Source organism: Papio anubis, chromosome 11 (genome assembly GCF_008728515.1).
Source record: "Papio anubis isolate 15944 chromosome 11, Panubis1.0, whole genome shotgun sequence".
In the NCBI taxonomy this organism is placed as follows: domain Eukaryota; kingdom Metazoa; phylum Chordata; class Mammalia; order Primates; family Cercopithecidae; genus Papio; species Papio anubis.
Window position 1 is genome coordinate 96,642,218 of NC_044986.1, and position 18,815 is coordinate 96,661,032.

Below are 18,815 nucleotides of genomic sequence, written 5' to 3' on the forward strand. Positions count from 1 at the left end.
AGATGTAAAAAATTATTAAAACAATTTTTTGGCCATTTAATTCTGATTTTGAGTGACGAATTTCATTGATCTGTTTTTGACTGCTGAGGGGAGATGGCATCAAATTCAGTATGTTTTTGCTGAAATTGTCTGTTAATATTTTCTGCCTTATTATCTTTGACTTTTTATGTAACACACAGCTTTCTCCTTTTGCTCTGCCACAGCAAATTACAATTGCCATTGATTATGTCGCTTATTGCTTACCTTACTCTCCTGTCTCTTTTTCTCTTTACTGTTCTGATTGTATTATTAATTTTTGTATCTCCACTGGATTTTGAATCAGTCCTAAGATTTTGGAAAGTGTCTCTGCGTTAGGACTGCTACAAAATTTTCAAAGTGACAGATTAGAAAAATTGACCATATTTATTTTATAAACTAGAGAAACAATGTAATTGTATCTTAATTAAAGCAAGTATTTTAATATGATTGCCAATTATGATTTACATAGTTATCACCATAACTTGTACTGTCTGTGTAAAATATTCAGGTGAACACTTTACAGTGTTACATCAGTGTTTAGAAAAAAACATTTAAATGGAAACACTTTATTGACACCAAGTAGATCAGTGATGCTTTCGTTTGTAGACTTATCTGCTACAATGCACCAAATAATATTTTAAGCAATATAGTATTTAAAGTGAAATGTAGTTCTACAAAAGCAATGCATTAATGTTTAATGGAACATATTTTACATTGCTTCAGTTTTTACATTTAAATAAGATCACTTGAAATTAATTAAAAGCTGACACTCAGTTCCTCAGTTGCATTCGCCAACTTAAGTAGCCATGTGTGCTCTTTGGTTCTTGTATTGGACAGCACAGGCCAGGGGCTACTTGCATTTGAACCTAGGGACCTTGTATCAATAACTAGATGGTTGCTCACTTTTCTTGCCCAGCAACTACATCTTCCTTGCCTTGTCCCACGGCACTCAGGAATTTTAGGAGTTTAGCAAATGAAGTCTTGTATAATTAAGTGGTCTCTGAAGGTCTCTTGATGACCATGACTCTTGGACAACGTCCCACTGTGCTAGGCCATTAGGACAAGTCTGGGGACAACTTCTGACTCCAGGGACAGTCTGTGGGTTGTAATAGGGGTTAGCTTGGGACAAGGCCAAGGCAGAGTTTATAGGTCAACTGCAACTACTCTTCCTCTTCCCATGGGTTACTAACCAATGACTCAAGAGCAGTCTGGCTTGAACTTAGTTGGACGAGAATGTTGTCGGCAGAGGTAGCATTCTCATGGCGTTGGAAGGAGCAGATTTCATTTTCACACCAATCATGAGAGTGTTAGGGGAAAGCTGTCCCTTAGCTAAGTTGGCTAGGCAGGTTTTCAAAAATCCATTTCAATTAATCTTCATAGGCTATGAAATTATACCTGATAAATATGAAGAAAATGGAATGGCTGATTTGTGTGTTGAATACAAAATAATGATATAAGGCATTCTAGAATTTAGAAACCAACTTATGAACCAAGATGTTATTTTCAGAGTGGGTATACTTACCTTGCCTGGACCCTGATTAAACTCCTCTTTTTTTGTTTAAAGTTCAATTTATATTCTGACCATTTCTTTGTTTAGAGATATATTGCTTTGGTTCATATATTTGTACTGCCTTCACAAAATATTAGGGGTGTTTACTTAGATCTTAGGTTTCTCAAGTCTTTTTCTTCCATCCTTTCTTTCCTTCCTTCCTTCCTTCTTTCTTTCTTCTCTTTTTCTCTTTCTCTCTTTCTTTCTTTCCTTCTTTCTTAATTTCAGACAAGGTCTTTCTCTGTCACCCAGGCAGGAGTGCAGAGTGGTGCAGTCTTGACCTCCTGGGCTCAAGTGACCCTCCCGCCTCCGCCTCCTGAGTAGCTGGGACCACAGCTGTGTGCCACCATGCCCAGCTAATTTTTAATTATTTTGTAGAGATGGGCTCTCACCATGTTCCCCAGGCTGCTCTTGAACTCCTGAGCTCAAGCGATTCTCCCACGTCAGCCTCCCAAAGAGCTGGGATTACAGGCATGTGTCACCACGCCCGGCCAAACCTTTTCCTTTTGTCCCTGATCTTCTTAAACTTTCTTTTGTCTCCCAAACTCTTGCTCTGTGCTTTGTACATTGCTGTATGTTCAGATAAAGCTTAATCTGTAGTTACTCATCACTGCTGATTCATAAAATACAAAGTGTGCTTTAGTAACACTGAATAGTATAGTCTAGAATCCTAAAAAAGTTGAGAAAAAGATTTTGTCCTCCATATTTTCTGTTTTTTTCTATTGCTCCACCTTCTATTAGAAATTAGGAAAGATTCATGGTGAATATGTCCAATCAATTCACCTTACCTCATGATGTTTCTAAATAAAATAATAAAATCTGAACCCATAGTCTTCGCCTTTTTTGAAGTTTAAGTATTGTTTCATCTGTGTCATTATGTACTTTCAAAGTGCCTTCCGGAAAATCCCTCGGGATGGAGATGACTCAGGATAGCCTTGCGCTGGTTTGTTATGGGGCCATCTAAATGAATGAATGGCCCTCTGAAATGGCAGCAACCACCCTAAGCTGCCTGGGTTCCAGTCCCAGTTCTGACACCGTCTAGCTGAGTAGCCTCGGCCAAGCAACTTCCCACTCTCTAAACCTCATTTTTCTGTCTACACAAGGTAGGAATTAGATGATGACACTGCTTCCCAAGCCTTCCCACCCAACATTAGTGGCCCTTGAGATATCACTGATTGGCTGCTTCTCCAGTATATCCATGGAAATTGGAGAAATGCTATGTGCTGAATTCTATTCCATATTTGGCTTCCAAAAGCTCATAAGCACATTAGAGACTGCAAGTAGCCTTGAAGTTAAGAAATCTGCTTAACATTGTTAAACCTAGCATTTTCTAAACTCTTTGAACTGGAAACTCTCCCTCTTTTGGAGGAAAAGCTTCAAGTATATTGGAGTATCCTGTCGTACATAGTTTGGGAAATGCTGGAGTAGATCAGTGGTCAGCAGATAGCAGCCTGCAGGCCAAATCCCTCTTGCCACCTGTTGTGTAAATAAAGTTTTATTGGAACACAGCTACACTCATTCATTTATGAATTGTCTGTTTGCCCCAGAATAGCCAAGTTGCAGAGCTGTGAGAGAGACCTGTATGGCCCATACTGCCTAAAATATATGTACCATCTGGTTATTTACAGGAAAAAAACAATCTGCTCACTCCTACACACAGGATTATTTTCAAAGTGATTCATGAACATGGCTGAAAAAAATCAGATCGTGGAGGAATGTTATAAATGAAAAGCAATAGCTTTGTTCCAGAAGCAACACATTTTTAATGGTTCCAGTTAAACTTATTTTAGTGGTTATTACTAATAGTTGTATAACTCCTCACTCAGCCGTTTCTGATGTATGTGCTTTGGGTTGCCTTGTTTGATAGACCACGTTCACATGCACAGACACACACACACACAGAGGCATGCACAACTTCTTAGTTTTATCAGTACATGAATTCCTCTCTTGATTACCACTGCAGTTTTTTTTTTCTTTTTTGAAATGAACTCTTGCTCTGACTCTCAGGCTGGAGTGCAGTGGTGCCCTTGGATCACTGCAACCTCTGCCTCCCAAGTTCAAGCAATTCTTCTACCTCAGCCTCCTGAGTAGCTGGGATTACAGGCACCTGCCACCATACCCAGCTAATTTTTTTGTATTTTTAGTAGAGACAGTGTTTCATCATGTTGGCCAGGCTGGTCTCAAACTCCTGACCTCAAGTGATCCACCTGCCTCAGCCTCCCTGTGCTGGGATTACAGGCGTGAGCCACTGCACCCAGCCCTACCATTGCAGTTTTAATGTTCATAAACCTCTGTATCTTGTTGCATCTGTTTCCTACCTTTTATCTTAGGTGCCAAATTTTATAAGATGAAGGGACTAGTACCACTAGCCTTCTGCATTCCTCTCTTTTCCTCTTGTCCATCTTTCAGCTTTTCTCGGCTATGTCTTTATTTTTACAGTGTTGAGTCTGATAACATTTGCCTTCTCTATCTGGAAATATTTTCCTTGCATTGCCCATTGGGCGAGTCTAAAGGTTGCAAGCTGTCTTAGTCCCTTTAGTGTTGCTGTAAAGGAATACCTGAGGTTGGGGAATTTATAAAAGAAAAGAGGTTTATTTGGCTCACGATTCTGCTGCTGGAAGATTGGGCATCTGGGGAAAGCCTCAGGCTGCTTCCACACATACTGAAAGGCAGAGAGGAGCTGGTGTGTGCAGAGATCAGATGGCAAGAGAGAAGGCAAGAGAGAGAGGAAGAAGGTCCCAGGCTCTTTCTAACAACCAGCTCTCCTGGGAACTAATAGAGTAAAAATTCACTCCCTGTCTCCCCACCCCCCAAAGAGAGCATTAATCTATTCATGAGCAATCCACGCCCATGACCCAAACACCTCCCGTTAGGCACCGCCTCCAACATAGAGGATCAGATTTCAACGAGGTTGCAAAGGGTCGAATATCCAAACCACAGCACAAGCCAATGAGCAGTGTTAATGTAAATACTGTCTGTAGCAGAGCTAAGTAGTGCTTGCTGTGATTTTACTTCCCTCTCTATAATTCTAATATCACAACTGCCGCATCACTCAAAGTAGATAGTTCTTAATATCTTTTTCTTTAAATTTTTTTTAACTTTTATATTTTTATTAAAATATATTAAAAAATGGGAACACTTCATGAATTTGCATGTCATCCTTGCGCAGGGGCCATGCTAATCTTCTCTGTATCGTTCTGATTTTAGCATATGTGCTGTAATCCACCCGCCTTGACCTCCCCAAGTGCTGGGATTACAGGCATGTGCCACCGTGCCCAGCTGCTCTAGTATCTTTTCCAATTGAGTTCATTCTGCTAATTTTTACCAGTTGCTCTAAATCATGGCACTTTTTTTTTTTTTTTTTTTGAGACAGAGTCTTACTTTGTGTCACCCAGGCTGGAGTGTAATGGCGTGATCTCAGCTCACTGCAACCTCCACCTCCCGAGTTCAAGTGATTGTTGTGTCTCAGCCTCCTGAGTAGTTGGGATTACAGGGGGCATCACCACACCTGGCTAATTTTTGTATTTTTAGTAGAAACAGAGTTTCACCATGTTGGCCAGGCTGGTCTGGAACCCCTGACCTCAGGTGATCCGCCCGCCTCGGCCTCCCAAAGTGCTGGGATTACAGGCGTGAGTCGTGGCGCCTGTCCAATCATGATGCATTTGAACCGTGTCTCTCCTGCATTTTGTTGGTGGCATTTGTTTTCCTTTGAGATTATTAATTAATTAATTAGTTTATTTATTTATTTATTTATTGAGATGTAATCTTGCCCTGTCACCCAGGCTGGAGTGCAGTGGCACGATCTCACCGCACTACAATCTCCACCTCCCAGGTTCAAGTGGTTCTCCTGCCTCAGTCTCCCCAGTAACTGGGACCACAGGCGTGTGTCACCACGCCTAGCTAATTTTTGTATTTTTAGTAGAGACAGGGTTTCACCATGTTAGCCAGGATGGTCTCGAGCTCTTGACCTCAGGCGATCTGCCCCCTTCGGCCTCCCGAAGTGCTGGGATTACAGGCGTGAGCCACCACGTCTGGCCCCCTTGAGTTTTTTATTGTTTTTTTTTTTTTTTTGGTGTGTGTGCCTTGTTGAGGGAAGAATTGTGCCTCCTTGACTATTTCCCTAAAATCCTCTAGTTTCTAACCCATTTGTCTATTGCTTGAATAAATGATTCTTTTTGAAGACATTCTTTGTGGATTCCACTCACTGATGTCCTAATGGCTTCCTAGACTTGCAGTTGTTAATTTTCCTTAAATTCTAGGCTTTGTTCCACCATGTGTTGAATGCCACATCTCTCTTTGGCTGTGTTTTACATTCATTTTTTTTGAAATATGTTTAATAGTCTCAAGTGACTTATTCCGATTGAGGCTCGCTTTCGGAGTCTTACGTGTTTGAAAACATCTTTGATTGATATGAGTTTATAGGCTTGAAATAAATTTTTCTTTAACCTTCAAAAATCTTGCCGTGTTGTTGTGGATTTGAAAAGGCACATGCTGGTCTGTTTGTTATTAACTGACTCTTTTTTCCTTTTTGAAAGCTACTAGAGTTTCTTTCTTTCTCTTTATTCCTCAATATTCTGCAATATTTATTAATACAATTATATAGTAATTTGACAGTGAATGTCTAAATGTGAGTCTTTGCTCATTTATTGACTTTGGTAGTCAGTGGGTGTATCAGTCAGGTTCTTGTCACACAAAAATCACACAGAAATTTGAACAGGGAAACTAAACAATCATTAATTTGTAGCAGGGGATTAACTACTCAGAGGAAAAGAGAACTGAAAGAATACAGGAATGGTTGGCTGGGTGCGGTGGCTCACGCCTATAATCCCAACACTTTGGGAGGAGGCCAAGGCGGGCAGATTGCTTGAGCCCAGGTATTTGAGACCAGCCTGGGCAATATGGTGAAACCCTGTCTCTACAAAAAATTAAAAAATTAGTTGGGCATGGTGGCATGCACCTGTAGTCCCACATACTCGGGAAGCTGAGGTGGGAGGATTGCTTGAGCTCAGGAGTTTGAGGCTGCAGTGAGCCATGATCACACTCCAGCCTAGGTAACAGAGTGAGACCCTACCTCAAAAAAAAAAAAAAAGAAAGAATATAAGAGTGACACATACATTGAGCAGCTCCTCCCTCTAGGGCTGAGACAAGATCGAGTTCAGAAGCGACTGCCTCTTGTGCACCCCCAAATCTGAAATTCAGATCTCAGGGCATGGCTTCATGGCCCATTGAGGCAGCACAGTTTGGGGAGGAGCTGCATGCTAGCCCATGTGGAATACCGCTTGCTCAAGTGTTTAAAACACTGCTAGGAAACCACCCACCTACTGGGTGCCTGCAAGCCTCGCTGGGAGCCTGCTGGGTGCTGGGAGTACTCACTGCTGGAGTGTCTGCCAGACTTACCGGGAACCACCTGCAGGGTGCTGCCAAAACTCACTGGGGTGACACTCCTGGGTATTCCACAGGCTGCTAGCTGCTGCAGGCACAAGCCAGTGAGAGCATACCCCATAGGAGAAAAGCCCCTTCCTCCTGCACGACTCCTTCAGCACCCTCAACAAGCAAAGCTTAACCTGATGTCAGCTGGCAAAGGGGAGACATTGACCACACCCAGCTCCCATAATTCAAAGGAAGGCAAAGAAGGGTATCTTTGCAGCTGAGAGGTAACATGCGGATAAACAGCAAACATCTTGAAGTCTAAAAACTTGTCTCCTTAGCTCTGGGGAGTTGCTTGCACAGGTTAAGCATCCCTAATTCAAACATTTGAAATGCTCTGAAATCCGAAACTTTTCCAGTGCCAACATGACATGACACTCAAAGGTGATGCTCATTGGAGCACGTAGGGTGTCAGATTTTTGGATTAGAGATGCTCATCTGGTAAGTACAATGTAAATATTCCAGAATCCAAAAATGTCTGAAATCCGAAACACTTCTGATCTCAAGCATTTTGGATAAGGGATACTCAAACTGTATTATTTCTTTGATAATTTCTTCCTCTTCCCCCGCCCCACATTTTTCTGTGGTTTTTAGAACTGTGATTAGTCAAACGTTAGGCTTCTTCAGTTCCCTCTCTGGTTTTGTTTTTTTTTTTTTGCGACGGAGTCTTGCTCTTTCACCCAGGCTGGAGTGCAGTGGTACGATCTCAGCTCACTGCCAGCTCTGCCTCCTGGGTTCAGGCCATTCTCCTGCCTTAGTTCCCCAACCCGAGTAGCTGGGATTACAGGTGTCCGCCACCACACCTGGCTAATTTTTGTATTTTTAGTAAGGACAGGGTTTCACCATGTTGGCCAGGTTGCTTTTGAACTCCTGACCTCAGGTGATCCACCCACCTTGGCCTCCTAAAGTGTTGGGATTACAGGCGTGAGCTACCACACATGGCCAAAATCTTGTTTTCTGATTTCTTTTCTCATTGCTGATGTAAGTTTGTACATTTTTTAAAAAGTTATTTTTACCATCATTTTAGCGGACCAGACTACCTGAGTTTAAATCACAGCCCTGATATCTACTAGCCATATGACTGTTCTAAGCCTTCATTTCTCATGTATGAAATGGGGATGATAATAGTGACCTAGGTTATAAATCATTAGAGTATAAATGAACTAATACATGAAAAGTCCTTAGCACAGTGCCTGGCATATACTCACTGCTTTAAAGATAGCTTTAGCTATGATTATTTGTAAATATACTACATTATACTGATTATAATCCATTTAATCATTATTTTGAAAGCACTTCTAGTCTGTAAAATATAATTTCTTTGGTCTTATTAATTACCACTACTACTACTATCACTATTACCACTGCTACCACAGATATCTTCAAGCAAGCGGATGTAGGAATTAATAGAAATTTGGTTTAAGGGCAAATTAATGGCATAAGATTTGGCGACATTTACTCAGGATACAAAATCAATATGCAAAAAACACAAGCATTCCTATAAAACAACAATAGACAAGCAGAGAGCCAAACCATGAATGAACTCCCATTCACAATTGCTACAAAGACAATAAAATACCTAGGTATACAGCTAACAAGGGATGTGAAGGACTTCTTCAAGGAGAACTACAAACCACTGCTCAAGAAAATAAGAGGATACAAACTAATGGAAAAACATTCCATCCTCATGGATAAGAAGAATCAATATGGTGAAAATGGCCGTACTGCCCAAAGTAATTTATAGATTCAATGCTATTCCCATCAAACTACCACTGACATTCTTCACAGAATTAGAAAAAAACTACTTTAAATTTCACATGGAACCAAAAAAGAGCCTGTATAGGCAAGACAATCCTAAGCAAAAAGAATAAAGCTGGAGGCATCACCTACTTGACTTCAAGCTATATTACAATGTGACAGTAACCATAACAGCATGGTACTGGTACCAAAGCAGACACACAGACCAATGGAACAGAACAGAGACCTCAGAAATAACACCACACATCTACGACCATCTGATCTTTGACAAACCGAGCAACAAAAAAGCAATGGGGAAGGATTCCCTATTTATTAAATGGTATTGGGAAAACTGCCTAGCCATATGCAGAAAACAGAAGCTGGACCCCTTCCTTATACCTTACACAAAAATTAATTCAAGATGGATTAAAGACTTAAATATAAAACCCCAAACCATAAAAACCCCAGAAGAAAACCTAGGCAATACCATCCAGGACATAGACATGGGCAAAGAACTTCATGACAAAAACACCAAAAGCAATTGCAACAGAAACCAAAATTGACAAGTGGGATCTAATTAAACTAAAGAGCTTCTGCACAGCAAAAGAAACTGTCATCAGAGTGAACAGGCAACCCACAGAATTGGAGACAATTTTTGCAATCTACCCATCTGACAGAGGTCTAATATCCAAAATCGACAAGGAACGTACACGAATTTACAAGAAATAAAACAACACCATCAAAATGTGGGCAAAGGATATGAACAGACACTTCTCAAAAGAAAACATTTATACAGTCAACAAACATGTGAAAAAAAGCTCAACATTACTGATCTGAGAAATGCAAATTAAAACCACAATGAGATAACATCTCACACCAGTCAGAATGGCAATTATGAAAAAGTCAAGAAACAACAGATGCTGGAGAGGATGTGGAGAAATAGGAATGCTTTTATACTGTTGGTGGGAATGTAAATTACTTCAACCATTGTGGAAGACAGTGTGGTGATTCCTCAAGGATCTAGAACCAGAAATACCATTTGGCCCAGCAATCCCATTACTGAGCATATACCCCAAGGAATATAAATCATTCTACTATAAAGACACATGCATACATATGTTTATTGCAGCACCATTTACAATAGCAAAGACATGGAACCACCCAAATGCTCATAAATGATAGACAGGCATGAGCTGCCATGCCCAGCCAAGTCGGTTTATTAAAAGTAGTTCAGTGTATATCCAAAGGAATATAAATCAATCATTCTGTTATAAAGAAACATGCACATATATGTTCATTGCAGCACTATTTACAATAGCAAAGTCTTGAAATCAGCCTAAATGCCCAGCAATGATAGACTGGATAAAGAAAATGTGGTACATATACACCATGGAATACTATGCAGCCAAAAAAAGGAATGAGATCATGTCCTTTGCAGGGACATGGATGAAGCCAGAAGCCATTGTCCTCAGCAAACTTACACAGGAACAGAAAACCAGACACCACGTGTTCTCACTCATAAGTGAGAGTTGAACAATGAGAACACATGGACATAGGGAGGGGAACATCACACACCGGGGCCTGTTGGGGGGTTGCAGGGCAAGGGGAGGGAGAGCATTAGGACAAATAGCTAACGCATGCAGGGCTTAAAACCTAGGTGATGGGTTGATGGGTGCAGCAAACCACCATGGCACACGTTTACCTATGTAACAAACCTGCACCTTCTGCACTTGTATCCCGACCTTAAAGTAAAAAAAAAAAAAAAAAAAAACGATTTGGAGACATTTAAATTTTCCTTCCTTGGAATTTTTCTTGCAACTTTTTAAATTTTGAAAATGTGATAGCTACAGAAAAGTGGGAAGAACAATCTCTATTCTCCCTCCACCTCCTTTCTGTATGGACCCTGATGGTTACATTGGGGCCTTCCAGAAAATCTAGGATCATTTCCTCATCTCAAGATCCTTAAATTTATCACATCTACAAAATCTTTGCCATATCAGTTAATATTCACAGGTTCCAGGAATTAGAATGTGGATATCTTTTGGGGGTCCATTATTCAGCCAACCACACATACCTTTTTTCCTTTTGTCCATGAATAAAGTTAATATTTATACTAGCTTTGGCCATACCAAAAATCTCCTTGGGAAAGTTGCAAATTGGAGGAGAAAATGATCCCTTACATTTTTCTTTTAATTTCCAATATCCAGGGATAAAGAACTTCCAATGCTACTTCAAGGTTTATATCACTATATTTTAAAAAATTGTGAGGCTCTCATTCCTAGTCTCTTTACATTTCAAAGGCATTAATACCCCACTTTAGAAATCAGCACCAAATGTACATGGTTTAAACAGATCCATTGCATACATCTCAATCTGTTGTTACCTAAGCGAGAAGTAATTTTTTAAATTGCTTCTTTAAATGTAGTAGGAGTTAAAGGAGTTCCCCATTTCCTTCCCCAATCCCCTGAAAATCCCCAGGACTCTGAGAGGTATCTGAGCATGTCTTTTGGTTTGGGTGATTAGGGCTTGAGTCACTCTGGGTTATCCTCTAGGATGGAGGGGGCAGTGACATTGAACAGGTACCTGAATGGCCAATGAGGGGTCAAGTGTAGAATTCAGTTTCACCAATAAATGATTATCTTGGTTGTGAATGAAGGGAACAATTGCCGGGAGTGGGGGAGGATAATGATCCATACACTGAGAAATTAAATTTTAAGTGGAATTTGGTGAAGAAGTTATTGAGACTTACTCTACATGAGAACCTATGTTAGATGCTTTGGAGGATTAAAAAAGAAGAGACCAGCACTTTGGGAGGCTGAAGTGGGAGGACCACTTGAGGCCACGAGTTCCAGACCAGCCTGGGCAGCACAGTGAGAGCCTATCTCTACAGAAAAAAAAAGAGGAGAGAGAGAGAGAAAGCATGAGAAAGTCATTTCTGCTAGTGAGAGAGACATGGTATAAATGTTTCAAAATTATCTGTAAGGCAACATATTTTGTGGCACAGTTTGGTGCATGCTCAGTTCCTCGGTGTACACACACATACACACACATACACACACACACACGACACTGCAAGTTTAGGGAGTGGCGTGAGCTCTACAAGCTTGGAAAACTTAAGAGAAAGCACAGACTTGGCTGAGGGAGGAGTGGTTGCGATTTTGAGCATGGTAGGCTGAGGCGCCCAGCTCACTGGAGCAGGAAGTACCAGTGAACTAGGATATTAATGAACAGTTCAAGAACCCACCTGAGGCTGGGCACAGTGGCTCACGCCTGTAATCCTAGCACTTTGAGAGGCCGAGGCGGGAGAATTATTTGATACCAGGAATTCGAGACCAGCCTGGCCAACATAGGGGGACACCCCATCTCTACAAAAAATAAAAAAAATTAGCTGGGGGTGGTGTCATGTGCCTGTGGTCCTAGCTACTCAGGAGGCTGGGGTGGGAGGATCGCTTGAGCCCAGGAGTTTGAGGCTGCAGTGAGCTGTGATCATGCCAGTGCACTCCAGCCTGGGCGACTGATCTAGACCCTGGGCTCCCCCACACAAAACAAGAGCCCACCTGACAGTGACTTCGGAGGAGAGACTTGGCTTTTGCTATTAACTTTCCCCGACTGTTTGTCAGGGCCACTGAGGAATCCCATTTGGGATGAGAAACACCCCACATTGCAGGGCACGGCTACCTGCAGGCAATCCTGGGAATCCCCTTGGACACTGGTGTCTGGATCCTTCTGATGCCTGCCTGCTGAATCCATGAGTCTGCTGGCCCCAGGCCAGGCTCTTTGTTGGAGCCCCAGCCACAGGGGCTGCTGGCGTGCACTTGGAGAACCAGCTGACAGAGGGCCTGTGTTCTATTCCCCTCCCCTTCTCTGCTTCACTTGCCATGAATGAACAGAACATGAGTGGAAAAGAGTGATGCATTTAGGGTGGAAGATGCGATTGTCAAGAGCAGGGTTTCTGGCACCAGGTGGTGGAGAAGGAGAAAGGCCAGACATCTCTGGAGCAGTGGGGGGCTGGTCCAGGGAAGGAGAAGCGCAGAGGTGCTCAGCATCTGGCATTTGACCCCCACGGTGATCCAGGTTACCCTCAAATCCAGTGTTAAGAGGGAATGTTAAATAATGAACCCAGAGAAACTTTAAAAATCGCAGTGAAAAACTATGAAAATGGGGGAATAATCCTGAATCTGTTTCAAGGTCAGAATTTTGTTTTTGTTTTTACAAAAACTAAGCTCTCTCTTTTTTCTGTATTAAAAACAAATACCTAGATCCTTTCATACTGCACCTTTGCCTATGTGGGGCCCCTTCACATTGTTGGACTGTCTTGGATGACAGCCTAAGATCCAAGATGGGTTCTTTTTTTACAGCAAAGTGAAAGGAAAGACGACTCATTCATTTAACGAATATTTGTGAGGCAGCCTGTCAAGTTGCATTAGAATCTGGGCCAGGTAGTGAGATCAGTAAGATTCTACCCTTTTTGTCCTAAAGTTTGAAGTCAAAGGAGGCAACTTCAAGATAAATGAAGGTGTGAGTGATGGGCTGAGTGTCGAGAGTTTGCACCAGGGACAGCTCAGAGAACAGCTGCGTGGGCACAGGACCTCTCTGGGTGAGCAGATTGTCCACAGGTAATTCAAAGTCATCAAAGGTCAAAGGTCTGTGAGCTGTGCTTGTTTAAGGATTCATTTTCAGTGTCTCTATAATAAGTGTTGAACTGATGGCTGTTAGGGTTGCCAAAAGACAACCTTACCTTCTTTATGAAATGGTATAATTTTATTGATCATTTCTACCACATCTGATAAACCTCGTGAACATATGATCTGAGCTAATTTCCTGATGTTGGCTGCAGCTTTGCTCAGTATCCAGGAAGTATTTGAGTGAGCTCAGAAACACAGAGCCCGTGGCTGCTTAGTGGGTCCATGCAGTTGTTAATCTCCCGCAGAACCCAGCGGGGAGGTCGGTGTGGATGGTTTTTGTCTTAGATCCAGTGAGACAAGTAAATGCTATAAGAAGACTCTGGTTGCACTGTTGAATGTGTATTTTTTTTCTTTGAGTAATTTTTCTTATTTTGATGGAACATTTATTCAAAATGTAGCACCTCCTCTGTCCTTTATGAAGTTATAGTATGGGACAGTTCATTGTGACACACTTTTTAAGCTCTTTACTTTTTTTTTTTTTTTTTTTGGAGATGGAGTCTTGCTCTATTACCCGGGCTGGAGTGCAGTGGTGTGACCTCAGTTCACTGCAATCTCCACTTCCCGGGTTCAAGTGATTCTCCTGCCTCAGCCTCCCGAGTAGCTGGGATTACAGGCGCCCATGACCACGCCTGGCTAATTTTTGTTTTTTTAATAGAAACGGGGTTTCACCATGTTGGCCAGGCTGGTCTCGAACTCCTGACCTCAGGTGATCCACCCACCTCGGCCTCCCAAAGTGCTGGGATTACAGATGTGAGCCACCCTACCCAGCCTACACCTCTTTGCTTTTTAACATGCCACCGTATCTTTTCTGACGTGAGATTATTCATTTAGAAACATTTTATTTGGTCTTCCAAATACATTAAAATGTCAGCCACAAAAGATAGCTTGGGGCCTTATAACTGAACCATTTACTTATAAGATTTCAAGTGTCAAGTTGGAATAATTTTCTGCAAAACGTAAGTAACTATTTTATGAATACGTATTTGTGATGAATGATTTCCTACACAAATGAAGAATCTGTTTTAATAGAAAATGGTAACTGGATCCATTATTAGATACAATTTTTTTATTTCCCTATTTTCAGTTTCAATAAAATTTTCCTTATTTTATTTCCCTGTTTCAATGAATGAAATCATTCAATTATAAGCAACCCTAAGTCTCTTGAGGAAACTTGGGCATGATACATCTCTCTCTTCTCCCAAACTCAAACTAGCTTAAGCAAAACGTGGAATTTGTTGACATGAATAATAGGAAAATCCAAGGATGAAGCTGGCTGCAGATGGAACTTATGAGTTTTTTGGGTATTGGCCTTATTCTTTCTTGGAGTACAGGGGCCTGAGAGGTGGCCCCTGGAAGTGTTTCCAGCTTCAACCCAAAAAGAAAAAAGAGAGACCATCTTTCTTCTAGTGCTACTAAATCAAGTCTTGTGGAAGGAATCTCTTTGGCTGTGGACAGAGGAGTGGGTCTGTGCATGGTCTGTTTTTGCGGTGAGGGGTGGGTAGGGTATGGTTATAAGGAGAGAGGAAGAATTTCCAGATGAACAGAGTAGTATAATGCAGGCAAAAGCCATGTATGTCCACTGTAACATGCAAATATGATCCACACCTGTGCGCACACTTCAGCCCTGCATCAGCTGGAACACAGGCGGCAGGGCTAGAGCATAGAGAGGGAGGTGGCCCGACCAGCTGGGTCTACAGCTTGTCTGCTTCCTCCTGAGAACAGTCAGGTGAGCCTTGAAGTGATGGGCTAAGGTGCAGTGCTTCTCAAACTTGTTTTTGTTAATACCCAAATAACCAAGAGGACTGAAATCGTGATTGCAGGTGGGAGTAGGGGTGCCACAGGTAACTCCTGGCTCACATAAAGAGTGGAAATAGTGGCCAGGCACGGTGACTCACGCCTGTAATCCCAGCACTTTGGGAGGCCAAGGCAGGCGGATCATGAGGTCAGGAGATCGAGACCATCCTGGCTAACACGGTGGTGAAACCCCGTCTCTACTAAAAATACAAAAAATTAGCCGGGCGTGGTGGCAGGCGCCTGTAGTCCCAGCTACTCGGGAGGCTGAGGCAGGAGAATGGTGTGAACCCGGGAGGCAGAGCTTGCAGTGAGCGGAGATCGCGCCATTGCACTCCAGCCTGTGCGACAGAGCGAGTCTCTGTCTCAAAAAAAAAAAAAAAAAAAAGGAAATAGTAAGAATTTCTTCTCTCTATTATGATCTTTTGGAGGGGAGTCACTGAGCAGTGTGCCCAGAATTTTTCCTGTGTGACATTTTCAGGCTGTAGTGGGTGGAAAGATTTTGTAAATGTATCTTCTTGGTGAGAGGGTGTCCTCTGAATCTGCTGGTAGGTTGGAGTGTTTGCAGGGAAATATTCATCAAAGGGCTTGCTCCGTGAAGAACATGACTTAGGATGATCTTTATTTTACACGCATTTCCATCATATGTAAGCAAAGTTAGGGTCTCAGCATTCCCACCAGCACCTTCTTCTTCCAACTCTCAAGCTTCTGTCTTGTCAAAGCGTTCGCTGTAGAAGCCTACACTTTGAGCCCATCCTTAGTTTAGGTGAAATCATTTATTTCATCTATGTTTTTACTCTCTAGTGTGTCATCTCTTACTTTTTCACTTCTTGAAGATAAAAACCAATTCTGTCCTGAGTTTGGAAACCTTTCCTTGATAAGCCAGGGCCCATGTGCATAGAGCAAGCTTTTCAAATCACTTTACAGTTCCTTCCACACTTGTTGAAAGGGAGAGTTTAGAATACAAATCACTGTTCAGTAGCCAACTATATTACCAGCTCATCAATGCCCTGAGGGCACTGCATGGCAGACATTCTCCCACCGGTGCCTTCAGGTGCCCCGAGGCCTGGGCCTGAACTGGCCTTCCACCCTCTTGGCTGGAGATGTGTCTCCATCTGGCTTCACCTTCAGTGCCTCCTAACCCATCAGTAATACTCAGTAAAGAATTGAGCAAAACTTACTGAGAAAACAAAACCTCTTTGTGAGTTTTTATGGCTTCAACGTGTCCTGAGCTATCTTTAAAAGTAGAGCAACTTGGGTCAGACATGGTGGCTCACACCTGTAATCCCAGCACTTCGGGAGGCCGAGGCAGGTGGATCATCTGAGGTCAGGAGTTGAAGACCAGCCTGGCCAACATGGCGAAACCCTGTCTCTACTAGAAAATACAAAAATTATCCAGGTGTGGTGGCGGCACCTGTAATCCCAGCTACTCAGGGGGAGAATTGCTTGAACCCGGGGAGGCAGAGGTTGCAGTGAGCCAAGACTACGCCACTGCATTCCAGCCTGGGTGACAGAGCGAGACTCCGTCTCAAAAAACAAAACACAAACAGACAAAAAGAGCTGCTCATGGTGATGCATACCAGTAGTTCCAGCTACTTGGGAGGCTGAGCCAAGAGGACTGCTTGAGCCCAGGAGTTGGAGGTTTCAGTGAGCTATGATCACACGCTGCACTCTAGCCTGGGCAACAGAGCAAGACCCTGTCTCTAAAAAAATAAAAAATAAAATAGAGCAACCAAACAGCAGTTCAGTTATTAAAATCTATTCATGTATTCAGCTATTAGACAAAGACAAGGACCGAGTTAGATCCAGCCTGTGGACCAGTTGTTCAGATTTGTCTCTGAGCACACTGAAATACAGTTTTATAGTGTCATTCGATGAGGGTGCTTTATGCAGCCCGGCTGGCTCCTTTTTGCTGGAAACAGGTGTAGTCACAGCCGGAGGGAGATTCACCAGTTGTGTAGAGTTTTTCCATTCATCTTGATTCTGAAAAGAGCTTGGAGACAGTGTTAAGCAATTGTTACTTTCTTTGTATGTGTCTGCTAAGGTATACCTTCCTAAGGTCTATACCTTATACCTAAGGTCTAGCGCCTAGACTTCTTTTTATGTACAAAATGTGTGATTTATTTTCCTTAAAAATTTGCTTCTTTTTTTTTTCCTGGAGTCATATGACTCATGCAGCGGGGTTTTATTTTTTATTTTATTTATTTTTTTGAGAGGGAGTCTCGTTCTGTTGCCCAGGCTGAAGTGCAGTGGTATGATCTTGGCTCACTACAACCTCTGCCTTCTGGGTTCAAGCAATTCTCCCACCTCAGTCTCCTGAGTAGCTGAGATTACAGATACCCGCCACCATGCCTGGCTAATTTTTGTATTTTAGTAGAGATGGGGTTTCACCATGTTGGTCAGGCTGGTCTCAAACTCCTGACCTCAGGTGATCCACCCACCTCAGCCTCCCAAAGTGCTGGGATTACAGGCGTGAGCCACCACGCCCGACCTATTTTTTAAATTTTTTAAAATTTCAACAACTTTAGGGGTACAAATGGTTTTTGGTTACATGGATGAATTGTATAGTGGTGAAGTCAGGGCTCTTAGTGTACCCCTCTTTTAGTGTACCTGCCACCTGAATAGTGTACATTATACCCAATCGGTAATTTTTCATCCCTCACTCCTACTACCCCTTCTCATAGGAGACATCAAGGTGAGTCAGCCTTCAAAATTACCAATTAGTGTTTTCAGTAAGCAGCTGGTACATTTGATACTTTCTGGCGTGGCTGCTGCTTTCAGCTGCTGAAGCCCTAGTGTTAGTGGTGCCACATCTTCATTCCTAGTTTGTTGTTATTGCTTTGGGACCCGGGGGTCTCTCTTGACCTCTAGCAGACATTGTCCTCCAAGGCCCTGGAACCCCAGTTCACTAGAATTGCCGAATTTCTAACCTCAGAAGTACTGTGCATATTGCGAGGCATGCAGAACAGAGGAGTGCTGAACACTGCAGAGAGAACGCAGGCCCCTCCCTTCCTCTAGATGCCTTTCCTTTGGAATTCACAGTTTCCTTATAATTCTGTCCCTCGGTCTGTTTAGGTCCAATGGCTTAAAGCGTATGAATCTCTCACCTTGAGCTTTCCTATACATTCCAAGTTCTTCCTTAGTTTTCCTTTTCCGCTTTGGTTATATTAAGAGAACATTAAATTGTATTTTGGGGCCAGGCACGGTGGCTCACACACTTTGGGAGGCCGAGGTGGAAGGATTGCTTGAGGTTAGGAGTTGGGACCAGCCTGGCCAACATAGCAAAACCCTGTCTCTACTAAAAATACAAAAATTAGCGGGATATGATGGCACACGCCTGTAATCCCAGCTACTGGGGAGGCTGAGGCAGGAGAATTGCTTGAATCCGGGAGGTGGAGGTTGCAGTGAGCCAAGATCATGCCACTGAACTCCAGCCTGGGTGACACAGTAAACTCGATCTCAGAAAAAAAGAAAAATTGTATTTTGGGAAATGCTTGTAATGTAACTGTGCTCACAATAACTGCATCAATTGATTTTTTTAAGAGACAGAGTTGCACTCAGTCATCCAGGTTGGAGTGCAGTGGTGCGATCCTAGCTCATTGCAGCCT

The 18,815-nt window shown here is 42.5% G+C and overlaps 1 protein-coding gene and 1 non-coding gene across 5 annotated transcripts in view; one reads left to right on the forward strand and one right to left on the reverse strand.

Moving 5' to 3' along the window:
* The window catches only part of LOC101023645 (supervillin), a 275,253-nt gene that overhangs the window by 21,514 nt on the left and 234,924 nt on the right, over positions 1-18,815 (forward strand). Inside the window, exon 1 of one of the 4 annotated variants that reach the window (XM_021943149.2) lies at positions 12,200-13,347. The exons of the other annotated variants lie outside the window; for them this stretch is intronic. The gene's annotated coding sequence lies outside the window, so the exon portion shown is untranslated. Of the gene's footprint in view, positions 1-12,199; positions 13,348-18,815 lie in introns of those variants that run through there. 4 annotated transcript variants of the gene reach the window in all.
* Positions 4,692-4,793, reverse strand: LOC116269649. The gene has a single exon (XR_004177256.1). It is a non-coding gene; the product is annotated as a U6 spliceosomal RNA (small nuclear RNA).